Source organism: Heterocephalus glaber, unplaced genomic scaffold (genome assembly GCF_053883595.1).
Source record: "Heterocephalus glaber isolate CG9 unplaced genomic scaffold, H.glaber_assembly_v1.0 deba00001532, whole genome shotgun sequence".
NCBI classification, from domain to species: Eukaryota; Metazoa; Chordata; class Mammalia; order Rodentia; family Bathyergidae; genus Heterocephalus; species Heterocephalus glaber.
This window is the reverse complement of record NW_028258330.1, coordinates 30,023,989-30,040,187: the sequence shown is the minus strand read 5'-3', so window position 1 is coordinate 30,040,187 and position 16,199 is coordinate 30,023,989. Positions and strand designations below refer to the sequence as shown.

The 16,199-nt window shown below is 38.8% G+C and overlaps 1 pseudogene; it reads left to right on the top strand.

Moving 5' to 3' along the window:
• The first annotated feature begins 6,125 nt into the window (after window positions 1-6,125).
• On the top strand, window positions 6,126-6,791 carry LOC101697096 (ubiquitin-like-conjugating enzyme ATG3 pseudogene; annotated as a pseudogene).
• The last annotated feature ends 9,408 nt before the right edge of the window (window positions 6,792-16,199 follow it).

The window sequence follows — 16,199 nt, the reverse complement described above, 5'->3', positions numbered from 1 at the left end:
TGTGGCTACTACACCCTTAGTGCACAGTGCTGCTCTGAATCTGCTTACCTGAACTCTTTCACCTAAAGAATCCATATGTCTAAATAGTAGTATGCTGGAGATTACTCATACAGGTTTGTGAGAGCTGATTGTTAAATAATTGTGAATTTTGCAAACCTGTTTTAAAACACAACCATTACTAAAAGCTAAATTATACAAAATTGCCACTACATAAGTGATATTAATAAAATAAATAAAAGTAATAAATATCCAAAAGTCGTGACTTCCTGATTATTATATTACATGACTATCCCTCTACTTTTCAGATTGTTTACATCTATTTATCTGTTCTGGGGGATCACTGTATCATGATTTGCTACTGTACATCTCTTCCAATTTCTTGTGAACTGACAGCAAATTGGTAGCTTGAAATTGGCCATGATGGAAGTAGTTACACCATGGAAGTGGTAAATACTATAAACCAGGGCTTGGTATTTGAAGAGCTGCATATTAAACATTTAGCATGCAAGACCCCCCTTTTTTTCCAACCATATCTTGTAGTCATACAAATCATAAAGTTCTCACTAACAAAGAGACTCTCAGCCTCTTATTACTGCAAAAAACAAGAGAAATTACCTCAGAACATACAATGCTGCCCAGCCATGGTCTTGATCTCCATGAAGGAAAGAAATATGTATGTGGTCCTTGGAAAAGGACTTGTTAAGCAACAACTGATTTGAAGAAAAACTTTTTCCTTTTGTCCTACATTCATTCTCTCCAAGCTGAATTCTATATTCAAAGATGTTCTGCTCTTTTCCACCTTCTTGGAGAGGAGGCCAGAGTCATTTCCAATCTGTAAACTCAAGGTAATTCCAATCAAAGTCAAAATGGAATTTTTCCACCATATAGAATATAATCAACTATTTTTATTTTTTTTATTTTTTATTTTTTGGCACTGGGGATCGAACTCGGGTCCTTGTGTGTGTGAGGCAGGCAACAGAACCACTGAGCTAAATCCCCGGCTAATCAACTATTTTTAAATGATGAAATAAGAATATATATTAAGACTTGAAAATATATTCATAACCTATTATGAGTGGGGCAGATCAAAATGTAATTTAAAGTATGTTCCCATTTTAATCTTAAATACACATGCATATGTAATACATATACTATATATGTCATATAGAATGTGCATATAATGCACTGGAAAAACAAGACATAGTAGCTGAGCCTCTAAGTGATTTTTTAAATTATTTTTCCTATTTTTTAGTGGAGATGGGTGTTAACTCTGAGAATTATGCACTGCCAGAGAGCCAGAAAGCTGAGATGTCTCAGGGACTGACCTGGACTCACATCCTTATCTATCCTTTCTGAGCAGTGTAATCATGGGCAAATCACTAAACTCCCTTGACTCTTGTTTTCTCATCTATAAAGTGGAAACAATATCAGTAACTACTTCATGCAGCCATTGCAAGTGGTGAAAGAAACAAAGCACTTGGCAAAGTTCTTTGCACAACAAATTCTTGTTAATATTAATTGTAATGAAAAATAAGAGGAGGAAAAGGAAGATGGATAAATAGATAAATAATTGAATCTCAATTTAACATCAAGTTTCCCCTACGTAGAAGCCAAATTCTTGACAACATGCTCTTCTGTGTCCTTTAGATATCTTTGTATGAGAAGAAATAAGTGAAGAGCAAAAAAAGGAGTCTGTGTTGTGTTTGCTTAAATAAAATTCATTGCAAAGAGAAAAGAATGATAAGTGTAAAGCAGCTTTCATCTACAGCTATTTTCCTTGGCTCATCCCCACCTTCTTTCCATGTTTAGACCCAGAAAGACTTCCTCTGCTCTATGCTGTCACAAAATTGGAATTCCTTAACTCCAAACCTAGAGTTCCTCAGTTTCAGGGGCAAGACTCAGCCTTCTTCTAGAACTGCAAATCAACCAGAATTCAGGAATCAATCCTGAACACACCAGAAACCCATCTCCCCAGACTGATAGAAATTCAGATCCAGGGCAGGTGAGGAGGAGTCCAGAAAAGATTAAACTTTTCATCCCATCTCTTTCTATCAGCCAATGTGCACTAGATGCCTCTAACAACTGCAATTAGCCCCATTTAAAAGTTGTAGTGGAATTTAATTAAGTGAACTCCATGCTGTGTGGTTTCTTGAAGCAGGTTCAATGCAAGGTACAAACAAGTGATTAAGCTAAGAGATCCACTGGAACTCTTTTCCCAGGGGCTATTCCTCAGAATCAAAAGTTTCAGGATACCCTTCTGGTGGGACTCCATGATACAGGGACATGTGAATGTCTTCATTTCCCCACATCCACACACACTCACATACCTTCATTCATACAACATGCTACCCACACCTCCAAACGCTTACAAATTCCTACACACACATGCAAAGACCAGAACATCTGCATAAACATGTATTATACCTTACCGAGGTAAACATTTATGGACACACAGGCATGCATGTGCAATCACATGCACATATACTACCATCATGCTGTGGATGGTACCATCTATACCTAAATCCAAGCCAGAAATTTAAAAAATATTTCCAACATCTCTCTCTCTTTTACTCCTCATTTCTAGCATATCACTAGGTCTAGCTGATCCTATAACCTTCATAATCTTTGGAATCCTTCTCTTTTTTTGTTAATTGCCAACACCCAATCCAATCCTAATTTGTCGTGCTTGCTCACCTGGATGACTGAATCTGCAAAGTGTGGACAATACTAGTAGAAATGACATTCCAGGATAAAGGGAACAATGAAAGACAGGTTCATTGGGGCAGTGTAAGGAATGAGACTAGAAGAGTTCAGAAACAGCATAACTAAGGAGAATACAGGATAGAATTTGAAGGATTTAGTACAAAAAGCAAGAACAAAGCCTGGAGATATGTTTTAATAGAAATTAAGGAAATAGAGATTTCCTAAGAAAGAATAGCCAAGTGAGAATGTTTCGGAGATGTGAAATAAGAGGTAATTGGATATTGGTCCAGATTTGACCACAAGTAAATCTATGGTGATCTTGACAAGAACAATTTAAAAGAGTCTTTGAAAATATTTAGAGGTGATGGGAGGTGGAAAAATGAGATGGGAAAATGTAAAATTTAAAATTGATGGTTTTGCAATGACATTAACCACAAAGAGAATGAGATAGAGAAGAGATGCTTGGAAGAAGATTGTGTCCACCTCTGATTGCTCTTTTTGCTCATTATGTTGAATACTTTTCCACAGGAAACATCTCTCCCAGAACTGCAACAGTGAGATTCAGATAGCAACAGCAGCTAAGATGAGCCAATGAGACTTCCCCATTTCCTTAGCAACTATGATTGGTCCAAGAATAAACTTATGACCAAAAGTAAGTCAATTAGAATTCTTCCTCAAATTTTGTGTTTATTCAAACCAGTTGACAATGGCTTCTTTTCTCTTTTATCACATGCTGCATGTATTTGGCACTACCTATAAAAAGTTTCCATCATATGGGGAAACTGAACTGAAAGAACACCACTAACATGAAGACAGAAGTAGAGATGAAGAGATAATGGTCATGTCTGAGAGTCCATTTGTCCATATGGCCAGGTCCACTTCTGCCTCTTCCACAATTTGATTGCCTTCTTTCACTTAGGCTAGCTTGAGTTGGGCTTCTATCCCTTACAACCAAAAAAAATTCCAATGTAGGACTGAGGGTCATTACACTGATCAGAGGAATTTTTGCTCAATTCTATTGGATGAGCATATTATAGATGAAGAAGTATCAGTCAATATATTGCGAACAACTGAAAGACAAGGTATCATCCATAGATTTAGGGACTTTGAGACCACACACACAGATACAACTGGAGGGACGCACATCAAACATTCAATGGGAAGAGAACAAGTTTGGTTATATAATTTATGGGACCCAGGGAAAAAGGAAAATGTGGGGGTTTTTTTATGAAAGTTAGAATTTCAAAATGGTGACCATCAAACCAAAGAAGGGACCTTTCTGAGTGCAGGGTACTGTGTGGCTGCACAAGTCACATGCCCATGAAGCCAGCTCTGGAGGGGGGCACACTTCCTCTGAGAAATGAATAAATAGGGATCGATGGTATGTGATGGAAGCATTCGGGATGACAGGTAGTAAATTCAGGTAGTGCCTCTATTTCCACTTTGGAGAGGTAGACTGATAATCTACTGTATGAGTAAAGGGACTGAGATGGGGTGGGGCAGAAGAAAGGCAAATAGACACTGAAAGATGAGACACAAGAGGACTTCAGAGATCAGTCAATTAGTCATGAATCTTTTTCTTTGAAAATGTGCAAACTCTCAGGAAGGGCAGATGTAGCAAGCAGAGGGCTGAAGCACCTTTAGAGCTGCAGAGTTTGATTACACACCACAGCAGCATGCCCAATGGCTGCCAGCTCCCTGCACAACTGTTATTTGCTTATTTCAGGACTCCCTGGCTATTCTCTAAAATCAAAGCTCCACTAATAACCATATTTAGCATTGAACAAGCACTTGGTATTTCCTGAGGACCTCACAGCAGTAATTAGTTAATAACCCAAAATCATGGGTGAAAAGGCACAAACAAAAATCTGTAAGAAGGAGGTGCCTTTCCTGTTCATAGTATAGAACAAGGCCCTCATGCAAGACCCGGTGGGGGGGGGGCAGGTTGGTGTCCTGGAATTACATGCAATCGGTGTAAGTATGAGTGCACGTGTGTGTGCATGAGTGCATACATATGTGCATGCATGGGTATGTGCATGATTGTGTGAGTCCAAGGGATATCTGGACCAAAAACAAGGAAGAATCATAGCATTGTAGAATGAACTTAAGATATAGACTCAAAAAACCTGGTTTAGGACCCAGGCTGAACTACCTGCTGGTTTTCTGACATCGTACAAATTTTCTCCCCTCTTGGTGCCAGAATTCTCTTGTCTGTAAAATGGGAAGAAAACCTTTCTTTTGATGTTGAGAAAAATTACATGAGATCCAATGAGTAAAAGTGCTAGCACAAACTGTCTTCCATTTTCTCATTCATTCTATAGCCACTTATTCAGTAACTACTGTGTAGCAGGTATTATTCTATCTCCTGAGGTGCAGCATGAAGAGAACAGAGGCCCTGCCCTTATATTACTTACACTCTTAAATAAAGACAGGTGGAACCAAATGCATGTGTGATGGTGACAGTGAGTGCATATGAAGATATAGCAGGGCAAGGCTAGGGTACCTGAGTGGAGCCAGGTTTCTGTTTTAGAGAGTGTAGTCTTGAAGGGCCCCTCTGAGAGTTCTTAGTAAAGTCCTAAAGACAGTAAGGAAGAACTTTGTGTGGAAATAAGGGAGAAGATGGCTCATGACAAATGGAGGGACAGAAGTAGAGCCCTTGAGCTGGGAACATGTTGGCATTTAAAGAACAGCAAGGATCTTTTTGATGCTTTTGACTCACAAGGTAGAGGAGTCTGGATTATAAGGCAAGACATTCCCCTTACCTGTGGGTGCAAGTCAATCTCTTTTCATTAGAATTGGATGAATGAATTAGGTCAGGACTCTACACACACACACACACACACACACACACACACACAAATACACACATACACCACAGCTAATTTTGCTTGAATGAGCATCAGAAAAGTAGGACACATGTCTCTCTGCAGTTCCTCATCTCCTGGCCCTCAAGGACTCTGCAAGAGAAAGTCACTTACGTCATCCTCAATATTCTCCCTGCTATACAAAGAATTCACCACATTTGTGAAGGATCTTGTATCCCAAAGATCCCTCCAGTTAAGTACTACTGTGTATCGACCCACTCTTAAACTTGGTAACTTCAGTCTCTTTATTTATTCCCTGGTCCCCGTCTCAGTTCCTATCCAGTCACATCATGGGGCTAACCACTACTCACTCTCCAAGATACATAATGTGATTCATATGTGAAAGAAAAGCACTAGATGTGGCTGTGTATCTGACCTAGTTTTCAAGGAATCAAAGTTGAAGGAAACAGATGCTATCATCCCATAAGAGCTTGTGGCAGCTGGAGCCCAATATGGCAGTGGGCTACAGAGGAAAAATTGAAAGTGAAGGCATGGATACTCATAAGCAGACAACTTTTGATAACCAAAATTATGCCATACTACAGGCATTGCAAACAAATGAAATATTCAGATGAACTGGAACCACCACTGAAGACGATGGAGATGGGGATGGGTAAACCTGTATCATAGCACAGTGACCACAGGAAGAGTGAAAGCAGTTAAGATGATTACACTGGAAAGCAAGGACAGTGCAAAGCTCCAAGATTGCTCAGCATTATGGGAGGAGGAAGATGAAAGAAAAGTCACAGATATGAAAGAATATGAAAAAGTGGATTATCAGAAACAGATAAGGCTACACTAGACAAAAGGAAAATAACAGATTATAAAACTAAAACTGATATTGGAATTAAAGATACTATTTTACACATCAGAATTTTCTAATAAAAATATTACCAGATGCCATAATTATGGTTGCTGGGCCCTAATTGGCCATAGCAGGCATTAACAGTTAAGTACATGTGTGAAGACTACAATCGAGACCATGTGAAGAAAATAGTCACCACTGAAAATCACCCTCAACTCCCACCACCTCCTTTAAGAGGATGAAAAAAATCACTGACACTTTTCAGATAGAGAAGAAAACATAGTATTCCTGTGCATCTTCTAATTTTCTTGACAAATATACAAGCTGCCATTCCAACAACAGAAAATGACTACACAAGACACTTTTTAATGCAAAGTGAGGGCATAGAATCTATCCTAATTATTGATTCTGATCTTTAAAAAAGTAATTCATAAGTATGACCATTGATCACAATCACTGATACATACAATTTCTCTAATAAATGGGATGTAAGTTTATGCATTAAAATTTAAAATGTTCCACCACAAAAAAGCTGTATGTCCCTTCTGATGGTCTTATAGATGGTTCCCTCTCTGCATTTCCTGCCTTAGTACACAGATGCTTCCATTTCTCTTGCTATTAAGGCAATTTTTCTTTTTCATGCAGTCTGAAGTTGTCTCTCTGTCAATCACTGCATTCATGTGGATCCTTCACGGTATTTAGTCTGGTTTATATTTTCAGCTGTGAAGACTCTTTGATGGGGATGAGGGGCACAGGGTCCCTGTGTCCCATCTTCTCTGTCCCCCACAGCCTTCCCACTCCACATGAATGCATCCAGTGCTGAGAGCCAAGAAAAAACACCATCTCTAGGGGCCTGGTATGACCCACTCATACCAAGAGCTGGAGAGACCTGGGAAAGATTTTCATTTCAAATTATAATGCAAATGGCAAGGGTACCAAGAGATGGAGAAGATGGAGAGGGAGAAGAGACAAAGGGAAGTACAAAGAAACAAGATGTGTTATGTACACATACCAACTCCCACAATAACTGTAATCATTGTGTACTACAAATATGTGAAGCAAGACTTAAAGAAAAACAAGTTTTTCCCACCCTTAGATAGTCCTCCCCTTGTATCACTGCCCACTCCCACCTGCAGCTATAACTCCTTGTTCTGGTACAGATAAAATTGGTAACTATGACCTGTAAACAAAGTTTATGTCATCTTGTTCTCACAAGATTCACAAGGCTCTGTCTTCTTTCAAGGCTAAATTACAAAACTGTCTGCCCTTGTCCTGTTTCTGTAACTACCTCACTAAAAAGACCAACCCCTTAAACCAAATGTATAAAAACTGGAACTTTTCTTTGTTCAGGGCTCTCCCTCTAGATATTAGTCTGTTGAACTGGTGTTCACCTAAAATAAATCCTCCTGTTTCCCAATGGTCTCTCCCATCTCTTAAATCCTGCAACATATGTACTAATAAAAAAAAAATCTAGAAATAGGATGGAGGATTGATAATAGAGGTCAGTAACAATGGCAAATTAAAAACTTCTGTACTCAAATACAGTACAAACCTGAATATGCATGTATAATAAGAAAATAAATCACAAAAAACTACAATTTTTAAGTGATGGTTATCACTAACACTATAAATTTTTGAAAACAATTTTTTATCAACTAGTTTATAGATTCAAATCTACAAGTTTTTTTATATTTTGTTGGCCACATGTTTTTGGTAAAGTTATCTTCTATAGAAAGAAAAGAAATTGAATTCAGACTTTCTGAACAATTTTCCCTCCAGAGTGATAGTTTATTTCGGCTTCCCAGTTTCATTGTTGGCAATGCCACCTAAATTTTTAAGACTATTGACAAATATGAGAAGTCTTTTTATCAAGTCTATTTTGTATATGAGCTGTGAAATTTGAGTATTTTTAAGGTTTTCTTGAGCAAAAAAATAAACTGACATACTGTTTAGATTGACAATATTCATGAACCAGAGCCTTGGAAGGACCCCATGCAAGTTAGAGATGCTGAAGTTTAAATGCCATTAGCTTCTCCATGCATCTACTTCTTAATGGCCTCCAAAGTCCTACATTGTCAATCCTTAGGTTCCCACCCACCATACTGCCTATTGTGTCCATCTTATGCTGTCTCTTCCAGCTCCTCCACTTTCCTTCATTTTGCCTAATGTTCATGCTCTCTTCCTATTGCTGGACTTGTTTGCAGCCCTTGTCCCTTCTTTGAATTCCCTTCCTGTCATTACATAACTGTTTTCATTTCATTAACTCCTTCAGATCCTCCTTTAGTGTAATCATCATTTGCTTCTTTTTCATTTATAGTTATTAGCACCTATGAATTATACAAGAAAATGGGTTTCATTATAACGTTTTCATACATCATCATCATTTACTTCCAAATGCTTCCCATCATGTTAAATTTCCAATTCTAACTTCTTTTTGAAAGTACAAGGCGCAATTTTACATGTTGTTATAAGACACACACACACACACACACACACTCCCCCTGACCCCAGGAATGCTCCATGAAGAGAGGGATCACAGTTTGTTGTATCACAGTACTAGCATATGATCTTCCTCATGGAAGTATATACTCCTTTCTCAGGAGTATAGAGATCTAATATTTACTTATTGGCTCTGGATGACTAAAGGAGAAGAGACATTAAATTGAAATTGATTGGTGAGCTCTCCTTTCCTGCAAAGATAAAAGAAAATCAAGAAAACAAGTTTTGGTTTCTCTTCAGCTTCATTTCACCTGAGTCAACTGTCCCTTGGTGAATTGCAGCTCTATGAAAATATCTTCATCTTAAAACATTTCTTTTGCACTTCAAGAAACCACAGATGTTGCTATAAATACCAGAGGAAATCAAAATTTGAGGTCTGAGGCAAGAAGAAATATGGATGCAATGATTAATAAAATACTTCAGGAAAAGACACAGATGTAGCACAGCTTTGGAGAGAAGTTGAGGTTGGGCAGCTGTGTTTTCAAATAGATCAAATATCTCTTGCCCCCTTTTCACACACTGCTCCAGACTCTACAATGAGACACACCTTGTGGATGGGCCTCAGCCTGTCTCTGTAGTGAGAGCACTAGCTCCCCAAAGAGTCTCTCATTTCGATAGACCGTGTGCCCACCAGTACAGACACCTTCCCTTTGATTGGGTGCTCTCCTGGTAAGAGTGTTAGACTCTGCCCTCTTCCACTCCATGCAACCCTCTTCACTGGGGCCCAACCAGTACCAGGGTTCAAACTCAAGATAATCTGGCACCAAAGTCAAGTCTCGTTAGCCATAGCCTCTCTCGTAAGGAAGACATAGATGCAAGCTGTGATCTAAAGTGACAGCAGTTTCCGCAAACTTGATCTCTGTCAGTGTGAAGGTTCAAGCTTCAGCTCCTCCCGTGCTTTCCAGATTAGTACTGGTATTGGAGCAGCCTCAGTCACGGCAGCCATGGATGATCAGCAGAAAAATGGAGGGATGTCTTTGGGGGGTATTTTATGGCAAAATCAAGATGGAAGAAAAAGTGTGGCCAGATTTGGGTTACCCGAGAAGTAGATCAAAAGACAAACATTTTTGTGCATATAGTTTATTTGAGGTAATCCTAAAAAATGGGTAATGTTGTCAGAAAGTGAGAGGAGGTAGGGAATAAGCCAGTAAGTGTGTTCTCAAGCAAAATTCCATTGTGGGTAACTAAGGCTTAATACAGCTGGGAAACTCTATGAGTCAGTACAGAGCAAGCTGTTTTACAGATTTGTTTTATGAATAATTTTATAAACTAATGTGTATTAATTACATATAAATTGTACTTTTCTAAATATAATTTAAAACACAAATTAATGTAAAATTAAATAAATGAATAAATCTATGTATCAACTTGGTGGTCCAATCACACAGACAGAATTATTTATCAAGTGATTTTAAGATACAGGACATTTCCAGTGAGATATATCAAGCTTAGGTGAATTGGGAAGAAAAAATTTAATCTCAAGCTGTTTTCAATAATTACTTCATTTGAGGTAGTGTCAGTATTGCTCCTCCAAGACAGCAGAGTTTGTATGTTGACATAAAATAAAAATGGTTGCCTTTGGGAAATGGGGCATTTACCAGAAGAAACAGGAAATACAAAGATCAAAAGAGGAAAGTAAAAGCACTTTTTTTTCCCCTCAGTACAGGGGATTGCACCCAGGGCCTAACACATGCTTGGCAACTGCTCTGCCACTGAGCTACATCCTCAACCTTCTGTTTCTGAGACAATCTCTTCAAGATGCCCAAGCTGGCCTCAACTTGGGATCCTCCTGCCTCAGTCTCCTAAGAAGCCAAGATTATAAGCACAAGCCATCATGCCCGGCTTCACTGTACCTTTGTAAATTTCAAGTATCAATATAAACTCCAGATCTGTTTTCACTTTAAATGAAATATCTATTTCCCACTGGTATCCATCAAAAAGCCCTAAGAACAATGACAGACCAGTAGCAATAAACACCCCCAAACCCACTGGATGGTTGTCTGAATGTCATTTTCCACTGAAAGAAACAAGGCTGGGTCCAGATTTGGAAGAGAAAGTGTACAAAGTGAGTTGAGAAACCAGAGAGCAAGAAGCTGTCAGAAAACATGTAATCAAGTTAAAAAAAACTTAGGAGTCAGCTGGGGGAGGGGGTACATGCCTGTAATCCCACCCTCTGGGAGGTTGAGGCAGGAGGATCAAAAGTTTGACCCCAGCGACGGGAACTTAATGACTTAGTGAGACCTAGTCTCAAAAAAATAAGAAAGGGGCTGGGAACATAGCTCAGTGGGAAGGTCCTAGGTTCAATCCCAAGTATCATGAGGAAAAATATACACAGGAGTCAGATTAAAGAATCTGCACTAGTCAGAAACAGGAGAATTTGGATCTCAGATCAATAACTGCAATGGGTTGAAATTCACTGCATATTTTAAAATCTATGTGTGCAAAATAATACTAATAATGCAATACTCTCATTGATGACCTACATAGAATACTAGAAAATAAACAAATTAATTATTTTGAAAACTGAAAATCAAGGGAAAGAATCAAGCACTAACTTGCCTTTCCTATATAGACTATATTTCAGGATGACAAATAGTCAATGAGGGGAAGCTTCTCTTTAAGACATGATTCAGATAATAAATGAAAAACAAATGATGGAATTAAAATTATCATCGATTAAAGCAAACATTGGTGATTGCCAACATCAGAAGAGACTCAACTAGACTTCCTAACAGAAGTACATTCATCAAGTGTTCTCCACGCCCGCCCCCACGAAAAAAATCTTAACTCTGATCAAGCTCTAGATCTAACTACTAATTTTTAGGAAATACCAGGGGCAAAGGAATGTGTTACACCACCACACCAAGATGTAGCCATCAAGGTGTAGACTGTGGAGAATTCTTAAAGGCAAACAATCAAGTTGTTTCATTAAATAAATATTGAGGAGAAAACAGATTAAAAGGGGCATAACAACATGGTAAAAGATACCTGTATACTCACTATTCACAACAGCCAAAGTATAGAAACAACCTCGATGCCCATCATCAGATATATGGGTGGTGAAGACGTGGTATATATACACAATGGAGTATTATTCAGCCATAAAAAAGTGAAGTGATGTCATCTGCAGGAAAAAAAAGATGGAAATGGAGATTATCATGTTAAGCAGAATAAATCAGGCTCAGAAAGACAAATAACACATGTTGTCTGTCATAGGCAGAATCTAGGGAGACAAAGATGATATAAAAGTAGAAAGGCAATATTAGAGAAAGGAAAGGGAAAGGGGAGAAGGGTGAGTGGCTGAGGGAAGATGAATACAATCAAAGCACATTATATGCATGTATGAAAATGTCATAGTAAAACCCTTCATCTTGTACAATTAATATGCACTAACAATTATAATAAAAAACTTTAAATAGAAGCTTAAAAGATCCATCAACTAGTCACAATATATGGCCCTTAAACTGAGCAAATAAACTATTTCTAAAACTATGTATTAAATTAGAAAATGTGAATTGGGTAATGAATTTGGGGGCTATTCAGAGTATTTTGATTGCCTTTTTAAAGTAATCTCTATATTTGATCCCAAACTATTTAGAGATGAAATGATTTGAGATTTGTTTCAAAATAATGAGAGAAGGAAGAAGTGGGCACAAACTCAGACCATAGTAATAATTTCTTGAAACCAAGTGATCTACTATACAGCCCTGCCTAACTGATTTCTTCCTAATATTTTCAAAATGAAGTTAAACACAGCATAAAATTCAATAGCAGTTGCCAATTTTGGTCTGGGGAGGAAGGAAGGTGTAGAACCGAGCTCAGCAAGAGAGATCTGGAGCAATCTGAGATTAAAACCAGAGTATCCCCTGCACCCACAGATGGGGTATGTTTGGTGCCATTTAGCATTGTGAAAACCTCCCAGAGTTGCATGGTGAGAGGTGCAAGAGGCATTAGGCAGATCCCTGGTTCTGTGGCTAAATTACATGGAGGTGGCCCAGTTTTCTCACCCTGTGAGCGGGAATCACAGTAGTAGCCACCTGGATTGTGGTGTAGAAAATTAGGTGAGCTGATACATGGATAATACCTAGCAAAGATGAGCTGATGCATGGATATTGCCTAGCAAAGTTCCCAGCTCATAGTACACAATTAATCATTGCTAACTACTATTGTACTGTATCCTGCATCTTCTTGCTGAACTATCATGGCCCAGCAGATGCTGTGAGCACAGCACTTTAGGCTCGGATTCTGGACCCATCTGTATATCTCACCGGTCATCTTCCTGTTACAGATGCCAGTTGGAAAACTGAATGAAGCTTTCATCTCAAACTTCAACTCCCAGAACCCTCTCTCTTATACTCCTTGTCTTTCTCCCTGCTAGCTCTCTCCCACTTCCTTCTCTCCTTGTCTTCCCCTCCCTCATCCTTCCTTCTTCACCCAAAGCAGCACTTCCACTGTAACAAGTGAAGCAATAATCTAAGCAATAATTTAACTCCTTACTTTCTACTTAAAAATCCCCTAATTACTGGCTAATGGGTCCACAGAGGCATTTGGGCTGGGTGAGCTCTGCCCTGCAGGCACAGCTATAGTTCATCTGTCTGCTCCCTAATAGCACTCTAAAGTTCACCCTTATAAACATGTCACTGAGCTGGTAATTGAGTGACTGGTCATTAGGTTCCACGTGTGGTACCTGTGGGTCACCGATCACTCAGGGGTGATGGATCTTTCTCCAATACCTCAGCTGAGCCAGCCAGAGAGCTTTCTGTCACCCCTGAGCAGAACATTACTCTCTGGGAAGTCTAGAGCGAGCCCCAGCGAGCCATCCTAACCATGGCCTTCATCAGGAAAGGCCCGGGAGGAGAGGGCAGATAAAACATGAACACCCTTGCTACACTCCCTGCTCTTTTTCCAGAGGCCTCTTCTGGGAAGTCTTTCGAGGACACACTGATGCTGTGAGATGCCATGAGGTTGTGAGAATTCAGGGCAAGAATGATTGCACTGTGGAGTTGAAATCTGCTTGAGAGTAGGGGCACTGCTGTTAAGACCAGTAAAAAAGACTGGAGCTTTGTGATATTAGATGCCTCTCAATGAAATGCAAGCATCTGAGCTGCATTTCCCTGAATAAGTTTCTTACCTTCTCTGGTTGGCACTTCCTCATTTGTGAATCAGAGATGATAGCACCTCCTTCCCTTTCAGGGCTGTGCTCAAGATTATCTGAAATAAAACATAGAAGAGGGCCCATAGTGCCTGCTACCATGAAGGTAATCAGCAATGCTAGCTCATTTTAAATACATCTACCATTTTCCTCCACTTTTGTCAGACATGCACCCACCCACCCTACCCCATCCACTCCACACCACCCCACCCCACCCCACCCCGCCCCACCCCGCCCCCATGATGGTAATGGCAGAACAAAAAAGTGACTGAGGTTCAGGCTCTGAAGTTAGGATGACTGAAATCAAATTCCAACTCTATTGTCTGATCTCTGTGTGAGCCTAGGCAAATTACTTGCCTTTCAGAATTCAACTTCCTACTGCATAAAATGGAAATATTAATGGTAACCAATAGTCATCTCATAGAGTTCCTGTAAGAATTAAATGAAATAATACATGTAAGATACTTACTACAGTAAATGGCAAGTAATTGTAGGTAGTCTTTAGATAAAACCTAGCTCTTATGGGACTCCTTTATAAGATAGTCTTTAAAAAACTAATTTCCTGCTCTTTCTTTCTTTTTCTTTCTTTGTCAGTACTAGGGGTTGAACCCAGAACTTTTGAGCTACAACTCCAGCCCTTTTTATTGTTTTGTTTTACTTTGTTTTATTTTATTTTGACACAAGTTCTCACTAAATCCTTAAGTTTCCCAGGCTGAGCTTGAACTTTTGATCTTCCTGCCTCAGTCCCCAGGGTGCTGGGATTACAGGTGTGCACCCCAACACCCACATATCCATCTTTAAATATAATATCCTTAAATTAAAACTTTTTAAGGAATTTCAACTTTTTAAAAATTAAATCTATCTCCAGTTATCCATATTTCAAAGAGAACACATCCATCTTTTGGTTGGTGCCAGACTGAGTGATACAGAGTACAAGAGAAGATACAGTGGTCTGAGAAGGAAAAGATAAGTATGGTGAAGGGAAGGGCAGAGAAGAGGCAGGGAAGATGAAAATGAGCTGGGAAAGGAGCATCCAGATGTGGCCATAGCAGCAAAAACTTAAAGCAGAAACATGCTACATCACGTTTCCGGGAGGCCAAGAGGAGCCTAGCCTGGCAACACACAGCATCTGTGCTAGGAAGGAGGGGCTGAGTAATTCCATGCAGAGAAACATTGAGTGACAGTCTATCCCGTAATAAGCACTAGTTTGAACACCTCATTGAATCCCATGCAAACTCTATTGCCATTTACAGGAAGCCTTTACTTTTATTCCTGAAATATTTGGATGGCTCACACTTTTAGTTCATTTATAATGAATTCTCCTAACCACATTCCAGACGCCAAGTTTGGATTCTTGAACACCCAGCAACAGGGCCATCTTGCCAAACAGCCAACAATTCAACTCGGACCACATTGGTACCTTTGTCCATATGCCGGGATCTGTGTGATGACCTAATGGAATATTTCATTTTCCTTTATTACATTATACTATTAAATACCAAAAAGGGAAAAGCATAAATGCTGATACTAACTATAACATATGTAAACTTCATGGAAGTACAGCAGTTGAAACAAGCATGGAAATATTTAGGCATTCCTCCAAATGACAAATCCTCCATCTCATGTACTTGATGGCCTTAAATTGGTCAACAATATAGTTAACCTTAAAAGAAAGGATCAAAATCTGTCTAACAAATATTTATTTATAAAGAGTCAACTATGAGCAAGGCACTGCTTTAAGCAATTTACAAATATTAACTCATTTACAAATTATAGATTCATAAAAAGTAAAGAAATAAATAATAATCATGAAGAACTATTAGATGAACCTAAACTGAAGAACAATCTTCAAAATAAATAAGTCCTTTTCAAAAATGTCAAGGTCAGCTCAAGACCAAGAAATGCTGAGGAACTGTTCCAAATTAAAGGAGACTAAAGAACTTGACAATGAAATGCAAAGAATCATCTTTGTTTGGATCCCAGATGACAAACTTTCTTTCCCTTGCTTGAAAAAACATTTAAGTGACAAATGGAAAATTTGGATAAGGTTTGTGAATTATTTAATAGTAATCAATTAGTGCTAGCTAATCTCATTTTGGTAATAATTCTATGGTTATGTAAGAGAATGTCCTTGTTTTTAGGAAATGCCCAGCAATGTATTTAAGGCTGCCAAAGT